Here is an 18,986-nt window from a genome sequence, read left to right on the forward strand (position 1 = left end):
CTCAGTATTGTCTGTCAAAATGCATAAAACGACACAGTTTGATAGGATGAATCCCTTATACATGATGGATCCAGCTTGAGCAAGCTGGTTCCATTATTATATCAACTATCCATCTGATGACACATAACTTGATGAAAACCCTCTTGAGAGATGATGACAAAGAGGCTTTTTAGTAAGCCTGGTAATTCCTTAAAGCTAGCATGAAAGGTATCGTACTTCGGGGCTTCTGCCGAATACTGAAGAGTGAGTAATAATAGGTATATTATGAGCTGTGTTCATTTTGTTCCCTGATTTTATGTGTTGAAATCACAGAGTAGGCAATATCTAATGTCTTCCAGCACATGTCCAGATACTGTAAAACTCAAAATTTTGTAAATACTTTAGTGCAACAAAGACAGACAATGTGGATCTCACTAGCTACTTACCTTATATACCCAGTTTTATACAGTATCCATTAAGGGAACCTATGTATCTGGAGAGATAATTACTGATACAAAGACTAGTGGAACGAAAACAATGAAGACAGGTCCCTGACATAAAGTATTGGATCTTTTGGTAAGCATGCAAGATTAAGTATTTCAAATGGAAAGTTGCAGGTCTGTGACAAAGAATGTAGGCCATGCTTACAGGAGAGGAAACTTATCTGTCCTAGGAAAAAAATATTCTATTAAGAACATGGAAATCCTGATGATTAGAAGAATGTGAACTTGTAGTGAAACAGTGAGCACCAAGTAGATTTACATGATCCTTAGATGTAACAAGGAAGAAAGCATCAAATAGGAAGAAACAGGTCATATTTCCTCAGTACTGGCAACTCAGTAAACCATTCTGGAATACTGTGTTTCTAGTATCTGCAGAAATACATCGAAGAATCGGACACACTTCAAAGAAGGACAAGAAAAATAATTAAAAGATGGTCTAAGAGAAAAGCTCTAATTACACAGCAGCTATTGCACGCAAAGCAACAATTAATTCCAGGGAATCCTATGGCCTGTGCTATGCAGAAGTCAAGACTAAAGGATTGGAACAGTCTCTCCTACTCTTGGAATTTTCTAAAAGCTGCTTTTATTTCTACATAGCAGTAGAAAAACATCTAGTCTGAGGCAAAGTGTTGGAAATACATAACCGTCAAAAAACTACTCTGAGATCTGCAAGAAACGAGGCAGTTTTTCTATCCAGTTTCTAAAAGGAAAACACACACACAGTACAAAAACCGGATTATTGCTTCCTTTTCAGTGTCTCCCATTGCAGTGTTTGTCAGTTCTTTCTGGAGCAGGTACACAAAATGATGGTGAACTTTACTGTCCAAACAAAGATACTTCTAACAGTTTGTTTGCGGACATTCTAAAAAGGATCTCTCCTATTGGCTGATCTTTCCTACTCCAAATTCAATGGAGTTTTTCTAGTAGCGTTACTCTGAGAAGAATCCTCAGCCAAACTGAGTTTTATAGAACAAATGGTTCCATTGCCTCCAAGGAGTTTCTGCTCAGAGAGCTGGCGTACTTCTTTATCCTCAAAAAGACTTCAGTTATTTTAGTAAGAATGTTACTGCCTAAAAAATATCCAATTAAAAAAAAAAAAAAGTAAGTAAAATTCTCCTCAGTGTAAGCTTCAAAAGTAGAATAAAATCTATTTCTGAAGTTCTCAGGAATGCTCTTTGATACACAGACTTAAACAAAATTAGCATTCTTCCTTTTGCAGATAGAAAATCTGCCTACCGAACGGTAAAGTTTGGGATTCTCCAGATCTCTCTTTCCTCCAATCCTGCATACGTTTACTCTCAGCAGTTCTTCTCCTACATTACTGATGCTAGCTGGAGTCTCTCCAAGTCCTCAGCTGGCACCAAACCTGGAACTCAGTTCTATTCTTCTTCATCCAGCCTCCCATCTTATGAATATAATGACCTGATTCCCAGTGTCATTGACACAGGAATTGAAACCAGAGGTTTTTTTCTAAATAAACTTTGTATTTTGATTTTGATCATTCAAATATATATTTTAAGCCCTATCTTGTATTCAATACCTTTTAATTATTATATTTAAAATATGAGTATGCGTAACAATTAAAGATTTTCTTATTCTTAAATCTAAGTATTTTCTACCGATTAGTGCAATGTGATTTGAGGTAGGTAAATACACAAAATCTGTACAAAAAGCAGCACAATTTGAAAAATGTAAAGTATTAAAAGTAAATGAAATATTAACTAGAAATCAAATATGTTATTCCTGATAAAAATCTATCTCTCACCAGAGAATATGTATGCAGTTCTACATGTTACTTATAATGCACAACATGTTTGCTCTGCAAGTGTTTACTGAGGAAGAAATCATGAAGATCATGGAGATAAAAGAAATATAAGAAATCATAGAGATGAAAGGCTGATATCACTGAGGTTAACAGCAAAACTCTTTTTGACTCAAATTAGGTTAACTTGTATGTTTACCATACAGTGATATTCCTCCTTTCTTGTTGCCTCTGCTACCTGGAGATTTGGGAACAAAATATTTTTCTGGAACACCTGTTCTGAGATAGTTCCACTAGAATGTTATGCAGAATAACTGCCTTTTTTTTTTTTTCCAGTGCTGTAATACTGGATTCTCTGTACCTCAGCATACAAAAGGACTTAATATACCAATTAAAATACTTTCTTTTTAAGTCACTGGTCACCACTGATTTTGTTGTTCAACTCATCTAAGAATTTAACTTTCTCTCTTTACAGTGGTAGATTGATACTGATATTGGAAATCCAATACTTTCCTGTTTGGACTGCCACTATCTTTAGCTACAAGAACTGTTGGATATTCACTTTTTGATTCAAATGGTAGCATTCTCAACCTCATCTTTATTCAGGTCCCAGAAGCGATAGACTCCTTATATCTGTAAAGTGAATATGGGAGAAGTGAATTACTGATATAGGAAAAAGTAGGCGGCTTCAAAGAAAGAAAAAAAAATAAATGAGGTTCACATACAACTTACCTTTTCTTTATATTAAGTAACATTCATATATTCATTTTCCCTGAGCTTTACTGTATTTTGATTAGTCCCTGAAGCTTTGAAGGATATTGGTCCCAGAACACAAAGTTATATCCAAATAACATAATAATAATAAAAAAAACCATCACAGACTGGGGACTGTTAAAATTACCAGAGATAACTTTAAATTATTAATTCCATAATGACCCATTAATAATGAATGCAGGAAGTATTACAAAAACTATCACAGCATGATACCATCCAAATTTTATTTACCAGATGTGTTTTATTGATTTCCAGAATTGATAACTCAAATGTTCTAAGGGAGGTATACTGGGGAAACCATGCATACATAAATAAATAATTGCATGTGCAATGAGCAATGCTGCTGAGGAAAGCTTTGTGCACCACAGTCATTTTAATTCCTCTTTTGAAACATGTAGACTTAGGGAGGAGCCATGCAGAAATATGATAGAGATTTTATTGGGCTCGTGGTTGGTGTAGACACTCGGTTCTATTTCAGGCACCCATCTCAGGAGGAATAGTTTATATAGATATTCCAAGTGTCTCAATTTACTCTTCAGTAATTTTATTAACTATTAAGGCTACTGTACACACCTAAATCCATTAAGGCATTTATCTCAGTAACCTAATTTTCAAACCACTAGTTTGCTTGTAGATCTTGTTACAATCAAAGTTAGCTTAGTTGCACAAGATTTCTATAGTCATAACACTGCAGGTAGAAATATGGTCCAGATTTTACTACAGTTAACCTCAAACGTGTATATTATACCATTGCAATGAGCTAGTCACACATAGCTCAACCCTGTAAAGCTCTTTTGGCTTGAAGACACAGCAACTACATCAGCTGAGGATCTATCTAATGTTGATAGTTCCTTAGATAGAGGACATCTCATCTGTTATTTTACAAAAATAATTTAGATATCAAAAAATAAGATAAGATCTACTGGCAGAGGAAAACTTAGACAGGCAAAAGTTTAAAAACCTGATCGTCATAGGTATTCTCTGTTACCAGTCTCCTTTTACCTTCTCCCCCCACATCCCCAAATAACAGCAGAATGTAATCCATCAGTCTAAGGTGCCTGAAACACTATCCAAAATATTGTAGGTCAGATACAATATTGTGGTCAGAGGGCTCCCAAAAAATGACTAATAAATGTATTGCCTGGAACTGAACTATGTTTTGTCTCATCAATGTTCAATAATGCTGTCTTGTCACAAAGAAGATTAAAAATAGAACAAAACCACAAGACGACCAAGTGAGCAGGGACAAACATTCAGAAGACATTAAGCTTTTTTTAGCCCAGACAGCTGTGAATTTTCTCTGTGACTACTGAATCTCCTTCCTAATCAAGAAACTGTTATACAATTCATTCTGCAAATTTAAATACGACTCTTGTATGTGGCATACGAGAAAAGCTTGTGCTTGAGAGCCAGGTAGCTAGCAGCCACACCATATACACATACATTTTAGAAAAGAAGGTCAGTTGTTACATAAAAAATGAGAGATGTGTAAATACCTGCTGGCACTAGCAATATTAATGCCCCTTCATAACAAACTGATTCACTCATAGTACTCTTTTGTTTCTCCCTCTCAACTGCCAGATTCTGCATTTGTATTTTTCTTCATTAATGGAAAGTAGATTGTTTGTAACTGAATAATGCTGGGAAAAGTAGCAACATCTGCTGTAATGTTTACTATTCTTATTATTCTTTATACAAGTGCTACAGGAGCCATTATATTTGCCTTCTGTAGCTAGTTCATTAAATCATGGAGGAATAAAGGGCTACAGATACTCATCCTATTCATAAGAGGGAGAGGCCAGGAAGTAGAGAAGTGAAACAGAAATACAGGGGCACTGGAATAATCTACTTGACAGGAGGTTCAGGTTCATCTCTCAAGCTCACACTCACAGATCTTGAGCACTGGGAGGCTGTCTGTTCTTGAGTAAAAACTGAAAGGTGTTTCCTCTGAATTTCTTTTTCATAGACTGCCTGGGAAGCATGAGCCATCTTATTTCAAATTATGAGGTCTTTAGGTGGGAATAGAGAGAGCTACAACGGGATACCTAGACTGCTCCTGGCACCACTCCCCCCTTAAGTAAACATCAAAGCAAGTGGGAAAAGGAAATATTTGATGTTTAAAATGCATCTTTCATATTTCCTTTCTCTCTGTATTAGGTGATGAGCCACTTGATAACCAACTGGTAAGAGCCTGGAGGGCACTGTCTTGTTTGCCTCATGCAAAATCTATTGGGTTTTGTTTTTTTTTAAAAAAACAGCTACACTCTACCTAGAGAGGCAGCAATTCTGTGGTAGAAGGACACTATCTCATCCCAGGAGTCTTTACAAGGGTGTTGCCGAGGGTATGTGATCAGTGGAGCAGTGTGGAGAACAGTCTAATAATGTGGCCTTTTCTCACCTTTCTCTGTTTGGCAGTCCTGTCCACTTTCCTATCATGCGTCTACCATTGTAAACATGGTGCTTAGGGACCTGGTTTAGTGGTGGACTTGGCAGTGCTACATTAACAGCTGGACTTGATGATCTTAAGGGACTTTTCCAGCCTAAATTATTCTATGATTCTATGACTCTATGTTGAAGTAGATAGAAATCCCCTTTTTTCTGTTGACAGTAATTCAATAACCCCATGTCAAGGATATCCAAATATTTCTGATCTATATTTTTAACTCTGTCTTTCCAAAAGGTGGCTTACTTTGCCTAGTTATTAGTTCATTAGCAGAATGAGCATTAGCCATGGGTTGTGAAAGAAGTAACACATTAGTGCTCTTCCTTTTTCACAGGGATTTGCTCTTTGAGAGAAGCCGAGGAGGAAAAAGTTAGATATTTCCCTCTGTTGCACTGATATGTAAAGAAGGGAAGATATGACTGGGAATCAATATCCCTCCTTAAATACATAAATGAGATGGACGGACCAGTTATGGAAGGAATTCAACTGCAGTAACCCAAAAGGAATATGCTCTCCTTCCTTGAGGGGGTGGAGGGATGGAGATGCCTACAAACTAGCTACAGAACATATGCGTCAGTATCAGTAATATTTACAGTTGAAGTTTCATGAACAGCAAGAAAGGGCACAGACATACACATTCTTACAGATTGTGTTGAAGTGACTTAAAGAGATGCTTTCAGTTTAGGCTAACATGTTCTAATTTGTATTGAAAGAGACTGGAAGTGTCAACAAGGTCATTTACCACATCCTAGCGATTGAGAAGAGAAACTCCACTTTATAAAAGGATGCTTACAGTCACAGTCATAAATTCTTGAACATTTCCTACACAGTTTGCAAGAGCCTGTCTTTGTCCAGACTGCACAATACTAACATCTGTCACAATTAGCACAATTCTGGAACATTTACCAATGTCAAGGGTTCCTTGCTTCTACCTGCATTTACAATATAGGTTAGGCAGGACAGGCTTCCAAGGAACTGTATAATTAGGAATATATCTGAGGCTTTACAAAGGGGAAAAAAAACCTATGTGGAAGGGATATGGACTTAAAGCAGATTCTCCATACCTTTCTATTGTATGGTGATCAGGACAGGGAGCCCAGATGAACGTAGCAATTATTCTGTAAGATCAGAGGCAGTCTCCAAAGCTACACAGATAGTTTCCACTAAGGAGAAGTGGCTTAGGTGGCCCTTCTCATTGTCCCTGGAAGTCCCTAACACCACTGGATTGATATGAATTAATCCTGTATTCTAGGACCAAAGCCATTTTGAATCCAGACTGCAAACCTTGCAAATCTCTTGCAAATCCCTGAAAGCTAAGGCGGCACTCCTGAGGTGATCCACTTGTGTTGGCTGTGATGATCTTTGGGCTATTTTTCCCAAGCTAATGCAGAGAGCTTTGGAAGACAATTGTGGAAATGCCTCTCCCTTGGCTTTCTGAGGAAAGTCAGAAATGGTAACACGTGGACTCAGCAAAACTGCAGACATTTTCATTCCTATTTATATACGTCAGGTCCTGTCATGTGCTTGCTGTGTAGAAACAGAAAGCACACACAAAGGACTGGAACAGTTTGAAAAACAGACAAATAACGTAGCTTTTTGTGTCTGTCTTTTATTGGTCAGCACTGCTTCACTCTTTTGGGGAGACACATTGTCGTTCTTGCTAACCTGGTTTCTTAGTCACACTCGAACTCTGTTATTTATTTTAAAGAATCACTTTTAAGGCAGAGAAAAAAGGCTAATGCTCAGAGTAGAAAAATCTGGATTGTAAAGCCACTAAACTGTTATTGAAGAACAATCTTCACACCTATCCCAATGCCTGGTCACGATTAAGAAGTCTTAATGGCTTTGATATTTGAAATTTGGTTATGTATTATTGTTTGAGGCTGACAAACACTGGAATTCATCTACACTGCTGCATGAAAACATACTGTGGTACAAGAAAAAAGAACATGACTGATGGATAAATACAGACAGATAGACAGATGTATCATTATGTCATTTTTGCTATTACCACCTCAGTCATAAAAGGCTGGGGTGGATCAAGATGCGGAATGAGCTTTAAAAATATCCTTCAGTTACGGATTGTTCACTTGTATTTTACCACAAATATCTTAACAATTATTTCAAGAGACATTATTCTTCCATTTAAATACATGCTATGTGTGAATGATGTTATCTGTAAAAGCAATAAATTTACTCATAGCAGTAAAATGTAATTAGAGTATTTTTCTGTGACAGAATTGATTTTGGGTAGGTACATTAAACTCATCTGTAACAAATAGACTCTGAAGTTGCACAACTAAAATTTTTACAAGATGAAGTTTGCAAATAATGATTTCTCCTCGCTTATGGGAGATTAACTTTTTGAAGATTATACTGAGACATTTAGGAGTCAATGAATAACAGGTTAAAGTGATGGGAACACAGTTGTATTTTTCATGGGTGGAGAGAGGGGAGGGAGGCAAAGATTTGTAGGCTGCCTGTCATCAGTCAGCATTAATTTCCCATCATGACCATGAATCTATTTTAGTCAAGGATGGCAGAGCAACAGTAGAGATGGGTAAGTCAAGAACCATACTTATAATTTTACTGTCCTACTTTGCAACTTCATTTGATGTACAAGGCCATGCATGGATCATAATTTATTTTACATCGTAGCACGTAACTAATAGTCATGTTTCAGTGTCTTCTTTGACAGTGTAACATAACTCTAGAGCTGTGTTAAAGTCTGCTTCTGAGGGAGCACAGGCACTTCTTGTCGCACAGGCTATCAACACCTTTTCAAATAAGTTCCACAAGAGGAGGTCTTCAATTGCACTGCATCCATAATTGCAGCAGGTTGTCAGAAAAGATTTGCTTCTTCTTAGGGTGTATAAGGATCTGGTACTAAAAAATACTTTTGAAATTCCAGTATTATTTAAAATATTTCAGTATATTTTTGTTGTGTTTACGTCTACTGACACACTTCAAAACTAAAAAATTTCACAGTATAGGAATGAACTGATTTAAAAATTATTTTTCCTTCCTTGAAAAATAGTGACTTAACATGAAGACACAAATTGGAAGAAGCTCAAAAATAACTGATTAAATTAAACAAACAAACAAACAATCAAATTGTTTTTCAGGAACTACTGTAAAATGATCTAGTTACCCCATGCATTTTCTACAACAGCAGAAACCACAGCACTTTCAGCATTTAATTAGAGAAGAAAATATGAACTGCTTTCTCTTAATTTCTCCTTCAACATTGTAATGGGTTATCATTTTGCCTACACAGGATAATTGTGTCAGATTAGAAGAGATTCCTCTAGTGCCATTTCCCAAAATCCATTTATTATATTCTGTTCCATATAGATTTTCAAACTGTGGCAATTCCTGTTGTATCATCTAGTAGCACATTCAGCATTGTAACTAATATCTGTTGGTGCGTTGTTTATTGTCTTATACCTTCTCTAGGGAGAGGTGTGTGTGCAGTGCTGTTTGTTTTGATAATGGTTTTCTTTGTTTTGCTTTCTTTGTTGCCTTTTTTAAGGAAATGATGTGATATTTCCAACTTAGAGAAGGCAAGGTCAGAAAAATGTTCCCAGCACATGGAGCTGTAGGTGGAGAAATGGTGATGACCTTCTGTTTCTGAGGGCAATTATTCCACACTGTCTCCTGTACAGGTAAGATTTAGCCCTGTAGAGATTTCCTGAGGGGAAATTTTCTGCCATAGATTTTATCTTTAAAAATCTAGGATGAATGCCATAGCATAAAAAAGGGACCGAGATACAGAACTTGATTCAACTTTGTGAGTTTGTGGCCAAACAGTAGAGAAAAAAAGGAGAGATTTAAAGTGCCGAAGAGATGTATTTCAGCATTTTTTTTAATTACTCAGAGTTTCCTAAGCAGAGTAAGATTCACACCCTGATATGCCCTATTGCATAATCTAGACAAGAGGTGACAAATGTATGGGTAACTGAGTCATGCTATCCCTCTTCTTCTGGTATGTAGACTTCCCAAGACAACAGAACATGATTGAACTAAACACTGTGGATACAGTAGTACAAGTAGTACAGTAGATACAAGTAGTGTTCTCTATCCTTCCAGTTGCAGGGAATGATAAGAGAAGAAACAGGAAGAGCAAGCAGATCAATACCTGGCTCTGAGCCTGGTGTCACTGGCAGAATTTTGGGTTTTTTGATCATGGGTCGGTCTACACATCACCAGGCCTGTTGGCGACAGACAGGGTACACCTCTCAAAGGGAGAAAAGGATCTTTGCACAGGAATTAGCAGGGCTCACTGAAAGAGCTTTAAACTAGATTTTAAGGGGGAAAGGGATCAAGCTCACTAGAGATAAGCCTGAAGGCAGCACGCCAATGTTTGAAGGATGGTGTGCTAGCACAGTCCTTCAGTCTGCCATCTCAGTGGAGGTAGGGGATGGAGTTCCATGCGGTAGCAAAGACAAAAGGGTTATGGGTGTGTTAGAAACCACAGAAGTGCCTGAGAATGGTCATGTAGGAATTAGGGCTTCTCCCCCCAAAAAGGTGGTGGGATCAATAGCCCAACTGAAGTGCATCTATACAACGCATGCAGCATGGGCAACAAACAGGAGGAGCTGGAAGCCATTGTGCAGCAGAAAAACTATGATACAGTTGTCATCACAGAAACATGGTGGGATGACTTGCACAACTGGAGCACTGCAATGGATCTCTTCAGAGGGGATAGGAAAGGAAGGAGAGGTGGTGGGGTAGCCCTGTATGTTACAGAGTCTTTTGATTGTCTAGAGCTTAATGATGGTGACGATAGGGTTGAGTGTTTATGGGCAAGAATCAGGGGGAAGGCCAACAAGGCAGATATCATGGTGGGAGTCTGTTATAGACCACCCAACCATGATGAAGAGGCAGACAAAATATTCTGTAAGCAGCTGGGAGAAGTCTCACAATCGCTAGCACTTGCTCTTGTGCGGGACTTCTACTTACCAGATGTCTACTGGAAGTACAATACAGCAGAGGGGAAACAGTCTAGGAGGTTCCTGGAGTGTGTTGAAGATAATTTCCTGACACAGCTAGAGAGTGAGCCAACTAGGGAATGTGCCCTGCTGGTCTTGTTGTTTGTGAACAGAGGAGAACTTGTGGGTGATGTGACAGTTGGAGGCCGTCTTGGGCATAGTGATCACAAAATGATAGAGTTTTTGATTCTTGGAGAAGTAAGGAGGGGGGTCAGCAGAACTTCTACCTTGGACTTCTGGAGGGCAGATTTTGGCCTGTTTAGGAGACTGGTTGATAGAGTCCCTTGGGAGGCAGTCCTGAAGGGCAAAAGAGTCCAGGAAGGCTGGACATTCTTCAAGAGGGAAATCTTAAAGGCACAGGAGCAGGCCGTCCCCATGTGCCGAAAGACGAGTCGGCAGGGAAGAAGACCAGCCTGGCTGCACAGAGGGCTTTGGTTAGAACTCAGGAAAAAAAGGAGAGTTTATGACAATTGGAAGAAGGGACAGGCAACTCAGGAGGACTACAAGGATGTCGTGAGGTTATGCAGGGAGAAAATGAGAAGGGTCAAAGCCAACTAGAACTTAATCTGGCTACTGCTGTAAAACACAATTTTAAAAGTTTCTATAAATACATTGGCAACAAAAGGAGGGCTAATGAGAATCTCCATCCTTTATTGGACATGGGGGGAAACACAATGACAAAGGATGAGGAAAAGGCTGAGGTACTTAATGCCTTCTTTGCCTCAGTCTTCAATAGTAAGACCAGTTGTTCTCTGGGTACCCAGCCTCCTGAGCTGGAAGACGGGAATGGGGAGCAGAATGAAGCCCCCATAATCCAAGGGGAAATGGTTAGTGACCTGCTACACCACTTAGACACACACAGGTCTATGGGGCTGGATGGGATCTACCCAAGAGGACTGAGGGAGCTGGCAGAAGTGCTCACCAAGCCCCTTTCCATCCTTTATCAGCAGTCCTGGCTAACTGGGGAGGTCCCAGTTGACTGGAGGTTAGCAAATGTGCCACCCATCTACAAGAAGGGCCAGAAGGGGGATCTGAGGAGCTACAGGCCTGTCAGCCTGACCTCAGTGCTGGGGAAGGTTACGGAGCAGACCATCTTGAGTGCCATCACGCGACACGTACAGGACAACCAGGTGATCAGGCCCAGTCAGCATGGGCTTATGAAAGGCGGGTCCTGCTTGACTAACCTGACCTCCTTCTATGACAAGGTGACCCGCTTAGCAGGTGAGGGAAAGGCTGTGGATGTTGTCTACCGAGACTTTAGTAAAGCCTTTGACACCATTTCCCACAGCATTCTCTCGGAGAAAATGGTTGCTCATGGCTTGGATGGGCATATGCTTTGCTGGGTAAAAAATTGGCTGGCTGGATGGGCCCAAAGAGTGGTGGTGAATGGAGTTAAATGCAGTTGGCAGCTGGTCACAAGTGCTGTTCCCCAGGGCTCAGTATTGGGGCCAGTCCTGTTTAATATCTTTATCAATGATCTGGACAAGGAGATCAAGTGCACCCTCAGTAAGTTTGCAGATGACACCAAGTTGGGTGGGAGTGTTGATCTGCTCGAGGGTAGGAAGGCTCTGCAGAGGGACCTGGACAGGCCGGATCAATGGGTTGAGGCCAACTGTATGAGGTTCAACAAGGCCAAGTGCCGGGTCCTGCACTTGGGTCACAATAACCCCATGCAACGCTACAGGCTTGGGGAAAGAGTGGCTGGAAAGCTGCCCGGCGGAAAAGGACCTGGGGATGTTGATCAACAGCCAGCTGAATATGAGCCAGCAGTGTGCCCAGGTGGCCAAGAAGGCCGATAGCATCCTGGCTTGTATCAAAAATAGTGTGGCCAGCAGGACTAGGGTAGCGATTGTCCCTCTGTACTCAGCACTGGTGAGGCTGCACCTTGAATACTGTGTTTGATTTTGGGCCCCTCACTACAAGAGAGACATTGAGGTGCTGGAGCCTGTCCAAAGAAGGGCAACGAAGCTGGTGAAGGGTCTAGAGCACAAGTCTTATGAGGAGGGGCTGAGGGAATTGGGGTTGTTTAGCCTGGAGAAGCGGAGGCTGAGGGGAGACCTTATCGCTCTCTACAACTACGCGAAAGGAGTCTGTAGCAAGGTGGGGGTTGCTCTCTTCTCCCAAGTAACAAGTCATAGGACAAGAGAAAATGGTGTCAAGTTGCACCAGGGGAGGGTTAGATTAGATATTAGGAAAAGTTTTTTCATGGAAAGGGTTGTCAAGCATTGGAACAGGCTGCCCAGGGAAGTAGTTGAGTCACCATCCCTGGAGGTATTTAAAAGACATGTAGATGTGGTGCTTAGGGACGTGGTTTAGTGGTGGTCTTGGCAGTGCTCGGTTAACAGCTGGACTTGATGATCTTAAAGGTCTTTTCCAAACTAAATGATTCTATGATTCTATGAAAACAGAACAAAGTCTGCGGTTACAGAGATCAGTAGTCTGTAGTGTGGAAGTGGCCAGTCCCATCTCACAGTGTCAACCCTTTATTGCTTTTCAGTGCAACAGAATCACTCATACCGTTAAATGTGAGATGAGAATCTGAACTACTGTATGTCTGAAAATCCTTCTTCTACTTTTACTTGCTGCCATGGTTCTGGCAGTAAAAGACACTTTTTAGGGAATTCCAAATATATTTAAGCTTCAAATCACAGGAAAGCAAGATTTCTAACAGAAGGGGAGCAAGCTAGTATGATATCCCCGTGAAGGTGCTTACTCTTTGAATGAGAGATTTCCAAAGTCAGTTAAAGGAACAGTATTTCAGGATGAGCTGACCACTTCAGCAGGAGCTGGAGTTCAGACTCACTTCAGCTGCTAACTATTTCCAGTGAAGGAAATAACTCTGAAGTAACTGGGAAGCATATGTATGATTAAAGCAGACCCCTTGAGGGAAAAATGGGTAGCTAGAAAGGATTGTTTCTTATGCAGATGATTATTTTGGAGAACCTGAAGATTCCTTGGAAGATGTACTCTTCAGTTTAGGAAGATTTAGGCCTGCAAGTCAGGGGGAAAATACCAAAGGTGTTCAACCACAGAAACAGCACTTTGGAAGGCTAGAATTAGTTGTTTGGTCTAAAGAGAAGCAGAAGGCAAACTAAGGTAAGACAGACAATGTGTGAAACAAGACATGATAAACTCTAGCATTAGCATTCTTAGTTTCATAAGCTGAAGTGCTGTCCCACATACCATATTAGTAGTTAAACCTTAATAACCCCCAGTTCTGTGCTTTTGTAACCTACCTAATCAAAGTTGAGAAGAGGGAGTACTTTGGTTAGTCAATAATACAGTATAGCCAATGCTAATGTGTGAAGGGCATTGAGGCTAACTCATAACAGGTGAGTGAAGAGGCAAACGCATGTGGAAGCAAAGGAAGGAAGCTCCAAACAGAGAGATTAAGCATAGGCTTGCTAAATACATGCAAGGAGAGGAAAAAAGGTGTGACCTTTTCATAATGTACTTGAGCTAAATGCAGAGTGTGGGAGGGAAAGGGTGAGGCAGCTTGTTAATGGAACATTTGTGCAGTCAGCCAGCGTTACTGCAAAAGCTACAGACTTATTGAAGCCAGGTCTCTGGATAGTATATGACTTCCTTTGACTCAAATCTTTCCAAGTGTCTCTGAAAGAAACCTTGGTGGAAAGGAATGGACTAATGCAGATTAGTCACGTTGTTCAATACACCATGCTGAGACACTTGAGGGGAGTGATAAGAGAACTGACACACATTCCTGCATAAAATATATGTACAGGTGTATAATTCTGCATCTATCTGCTTCTCTTCAGTGTATTTCCCTTATCCAAATATACCCTTTGCCATATGAGGAAAAGCAATAAGAAAGAAGAGCCACAGGTCTGGGTCAGAGAAGTAGTTCGGTATCACTAAATAGCAAACCCGAGTTTGATTCAGGAAAGCTGAAAATTTTTTAGAGATGCTTATTAAAGGAGCTTGAGTATTTCTTAACATAGCTAACCCCAAATGTCAGGATACAGGGGATCATTTTATTAGCAGACCTGATAAAAACAATGGCTCGGATACTCAGTACTACTCAAGATTCTTAATGCCAATGTATCCAATTCCCTAAGGTTTCCTGTCTTCAAAAGGCTCTGCATTACCCTGTTTTCTCCCTGAATAGAGGGCTTGACCAGGGCTGGCCTCTTAGGTACTAGACTAAACACTAGAACAGCCTTCACTGGCATTTTGTGCTAGTGAAGACTTAATCAAGAGTATTTAAAACTGGCTGGAAGCTGCTCACCAAAACCAGCTAATCTGGATGAGGATAACTGGGGTCACAAAGCAGTTTTTAAAAATACCATGGTTATGCTGTGAATGATTCTGCCATACAAAAGAATATACTTTCTGTAAACCTGTTAAAGGATGGAATTTTGCTGGCTAGTTTGCTCTGTCAAAAGTTTTATTTTAAACTAATCAAACCATCAGCCTTCAGAATTTTAGGGAGGTAAGAAACTGAGCATTGGCTCAAATAGATATTGTGGCACACAGTAAACTTTAGTATTTTGTATGACTTTTAAAACAATTTTACATTAAATGTGTTCAGTTCTTCCTCTTGTTGGAGAAACTTTCAGATATTCTAATGTGCAATTACTGTGATTATACATGTAGTTGTGTGACAAGTTATCATACGTTGACATTTCAGTGTTTACTTACCCAGCTGGCACACATAAGGGAAGTAATTGTAGTCACAAATTAGTCCCACAATCACATGCTTAAAGAGTTCTAAAATCTGGTTCTGACTGTCCAAGTGTGACGGCTTGTTTCTAAGGAAAAAAAAAAAAAGTGTGATTCTAGCTGTGTCAGTCTTGTGCCTTTATTTTCAAATGAGCAAAAGCAATGAAAATCTTCACTTGAATTGCAGGTAGGCTCTGACCACTTTGCAGAGCTCCAGTAGTGGAAAGAGGCTTTAAAACTAAGAGTAGTTGACAGTTCCTCCCATGACAAGAGCAATACAGAAAAACTGTAACTTTGTATCTGACCTGTTATGCTCAGGAGTTTGCGGCTGTGACTCAGAGTACTGATACATTATTCACATGAAACGTTAAGGGCCTGATTCTTCACCCAATGCCATTCAGTTTAGAGCCAAATCTACTGAAATTTCTGTGGTTTAAAATCAGTGCAACTTTGTGAAAAGAGAATTGAGCTCTTAGAGCACCATCCAGCACAGTGGAGTGATGAATTATATAACATTAACAAATCTTATAACTAATTGGTAAATGAGAATTTGATGACAAAGCCTCAATAGGCTTGGCAACTCAGATAAGTGCTACAAAGTCAGCTTGTTTATCTGCAGATTATCTGAATTATTCAGGTCTCTTGGGTTTTCAAAATTGAGCTGGAAGTTTTGCACAGACACACTTTGCCAATTGTGTGTACAGTAATGAGAAAAAAATATTCCCAGAGAAATTTCCCATGACAAAATATCCCCGGTAACAACAACAATTTTTTTCACTCCATAAAGTGATCTTGTCAATCAACTAGGACTATGGTGAAAATGCTCCTGAAATAGCTACTTACAGTAGTCTAGGAGGCAACCAATGGTCTTCCCTCACAGGTGAGAAATACATTCTTATAATTTGAAAAATCTATTGAAGACGCCATCTATTTTTCACAACACAGATTTACAACAAACCATCCTGACCTGGAAAGGACTAGCACTGGAACTGCAAAGATATTGAAGAGCTGCAGTCCTTCTCTCCACCTGCATGCTTACAGCCTGACCCAAAGCCCACTGACATTACTGACAGCCTATTTTTCCTTTTGATTGTATTAGATTTTGAACTTGGTGTTAATTATGGCACCACATGGTTGATCCCTAAATAATCTGCTGCATCCTGCTTAGAGCAGAATTAATTATGACAGCTAACACATATGGATGACTAAAATGAACAGTTTTGACTCTAAGATTTCAAGAATATGAAGATGATTGTGGCCAGCAAAGGACATTTTATGATGCCTAGGAGAAAAACCATCCAAATTCCCCAAAAGCCTATTCCTGCATTTTCTACCACTTTGAATCTTGATTGCTTTTAATAGGAAGAATAAGGTGCAAAACCTTGCTTGAAATTATTCTTTTCTCCCTCTTGCCAAGCTGATATAACAGCAATTGCTTTTCTTTGCACCTCTTGTGTTTAGTACTCCAGAGTCACTTACTTAAAACTTGGTCCTCCTCATCTTCAATCTACAAACCCCTTTTCAATGAGATATTGGCAAAAAAAAAGAAATCTTCCTTCCCTTCTAGTCCCGGGGGGGGGGAAGAGAAGAAAGAGAGATCGATCTGCACTAGTATTATAGACCCTTCTTTGGGAGGAGGGAGAGAGGGATGGTACATTAAGATAATAAATGTAACTGTTCTAAATTTCATATCCTTGCAACAACAAAAATAAATCTGTGTAAAAGTAATGTGGGATTCACAATGCAAAGGTCTCAGAAGAAAGTAGTTTTTCTGTGTACACACACCAGCTTGCTCCCTTCTCCCCCTTCTGAAAAACAATTAGATTATTTTTCCTTCATAACTGCAAAATGGAATGGCATATTTTTTAACCTATGACCATTGTACTGAGGAATGATGAAGAATATTTAGCTTCAACTTCTGTTTCTTACAGTATTCTTTGGGATTAGCCTGGGATAGACTGCTGTAGGGAGCAGGAAGCAGCCGGCCAGGCTGCTGAGGTTGAAGGAAATACTTGGGGATCAGAGTTTGATGAAACACAAAGTCACCGAGTTAATTTAATTTGAAACTCAAAGTAGGGGACTACATGCAAGAACAGGGAAGAAAAAGGTCCTTTTGAAACACCTTTAATTTCTGATCTGTTTTGTTTAGTACCTTTTCTCTATTTAAAATACAGGTTATCCTGTTTTGGTTTTCTTTGGGGAGCTCATGGTAAGAGAAGGCCTGGGCACAGTCACCTCAAAGCTCTGGGAATCTCACATTCCTTGTAGTCCTTCACCTGGACTAGCCCTTCCTCCTTCAAATTCTGTTCAACAGTGAGTCTGAAAAAGCAAGACTTCAAAGGCCAGAGTAAAGAAGAGGTGGAGTCTATGCATAAATGGAAAATAGCAGTTGTTCAATTTGCTTCAACTAGAATCAATAATCTAACTCCCCTTAGGACACTTCCTGCAAAGATGCTAAATCAGATTCTTAACAAGGACTCTAGAAAGGGTAATGAAGTGGACGGTAAGCAGGAAAAAACCCCAAATTAATATTGAAAAAAAAAGTTTAAGAACACAGGATGCGCTCAATATTTTTTTCACATATATTTTACAGACTATAACCGTGGGGTGTTTTGGTTTTTTGTTTGTTTGTTTGCTTGGTTGTTTGTTTTTCTTAAGATAGTAGGATTGGAAATGATGGAATTGCAATTGATTTGAATAAAAGCTTACCTGAATAGCTGAAGCCTGATAATAACAGATATCAAAAATATACTTCTCACTATAGACAAATCACCAAAAATAATTTGCTAGCAAAGGAAAATTGTTATTGTTTGTTAAGAATCAAAAGATATTAACTCTCCTGCTTTAGGTTATAAACGAGAACTTTTTACTGACACTTAGCTCTGAGTTAGGTTTTAGGTTACATGACTGAGGGGTCTGACTTGCAATAGTAACTTCTTTGATTTCTGGAGTTCCTGGATTTGAGCAACTGTCTGTGCTCCATTTTAAAATGAAACTCAGAGAGAATAATGGAGGCTGAATGCAGAAAACATAGTGAAAGGCATAATAACTGTCATTCTTTGTTCAAGAAAGTAAATATTAGTGGTAATAAACAATTCTAGGAAGTTCTCATTTCTTTCCAGCAAACTAAAATTGCATTTTCCATACTGCTTAAAGTGGTAAGTTTATTTAATTTTGAAATACTCATTTGAGTGGAAAATAAAACTATGAATCTAATTCTTAATGTTGTATGGAGGTCCTATCATTGACCTCCATGTATACAGAATCAAGACTAACTGATGGATCATGGTGCATTTCAATTTTCAACAAAATCATAAAAGTAGGTCACTAAAGTACAGGGTCAAAAGAATTTTTAGACATACTAAAGACAAGAATGATTGTTTTCATAAAAAAAGAGTTTCTCAAGCAATAAGACTTGTGACAAAGAAACAATACTAATCTATGTGTTGTATCCAAAGGGGTCCAATAATGAATTTCAGTTACATTTAAACTACAACATTTCTCGTTTATTGTTCAGCATGAACTATAGCTTATGAACCTACTGAGTCAATAGAAATAATCAAGTGTCTTCAAGGAAACAAGATGAACGAGATCCCGGAGCTTTATGAAACTTCATTGATGCAACCTGCATGCTTATTTTCTGACAGTAGGTTCACATTATTGCTGATTTTCAAATACCTTCTTATAGTATAAAGGCCAATTATAACAGAAATAATGTTTTCTGTTACTTAAAAATTTTACAGTGGGTAATATATCACAAATACTTCTCCATTCTTAAAGGTTTTGTGAATGGTACTTGTATCCAAAACCCTTACAATTCTAGAGCACTATGTTTATCTCATCTGCAAGTAGTT

This window comes from Ciconia boyciana, chromosome 9 (genome assembly GCF_034638445.1).
Source record: "Ciconia boyciana chromosome 9, ASM3463844v1, whole genome shotgun sequence".
NCBI classification, from domain to species: Eukaryota; Metazoa; Chordata; class Aves; order Ciconiiformes; family Ciconiidae; genus Ciconia; species Ciconia boyciana.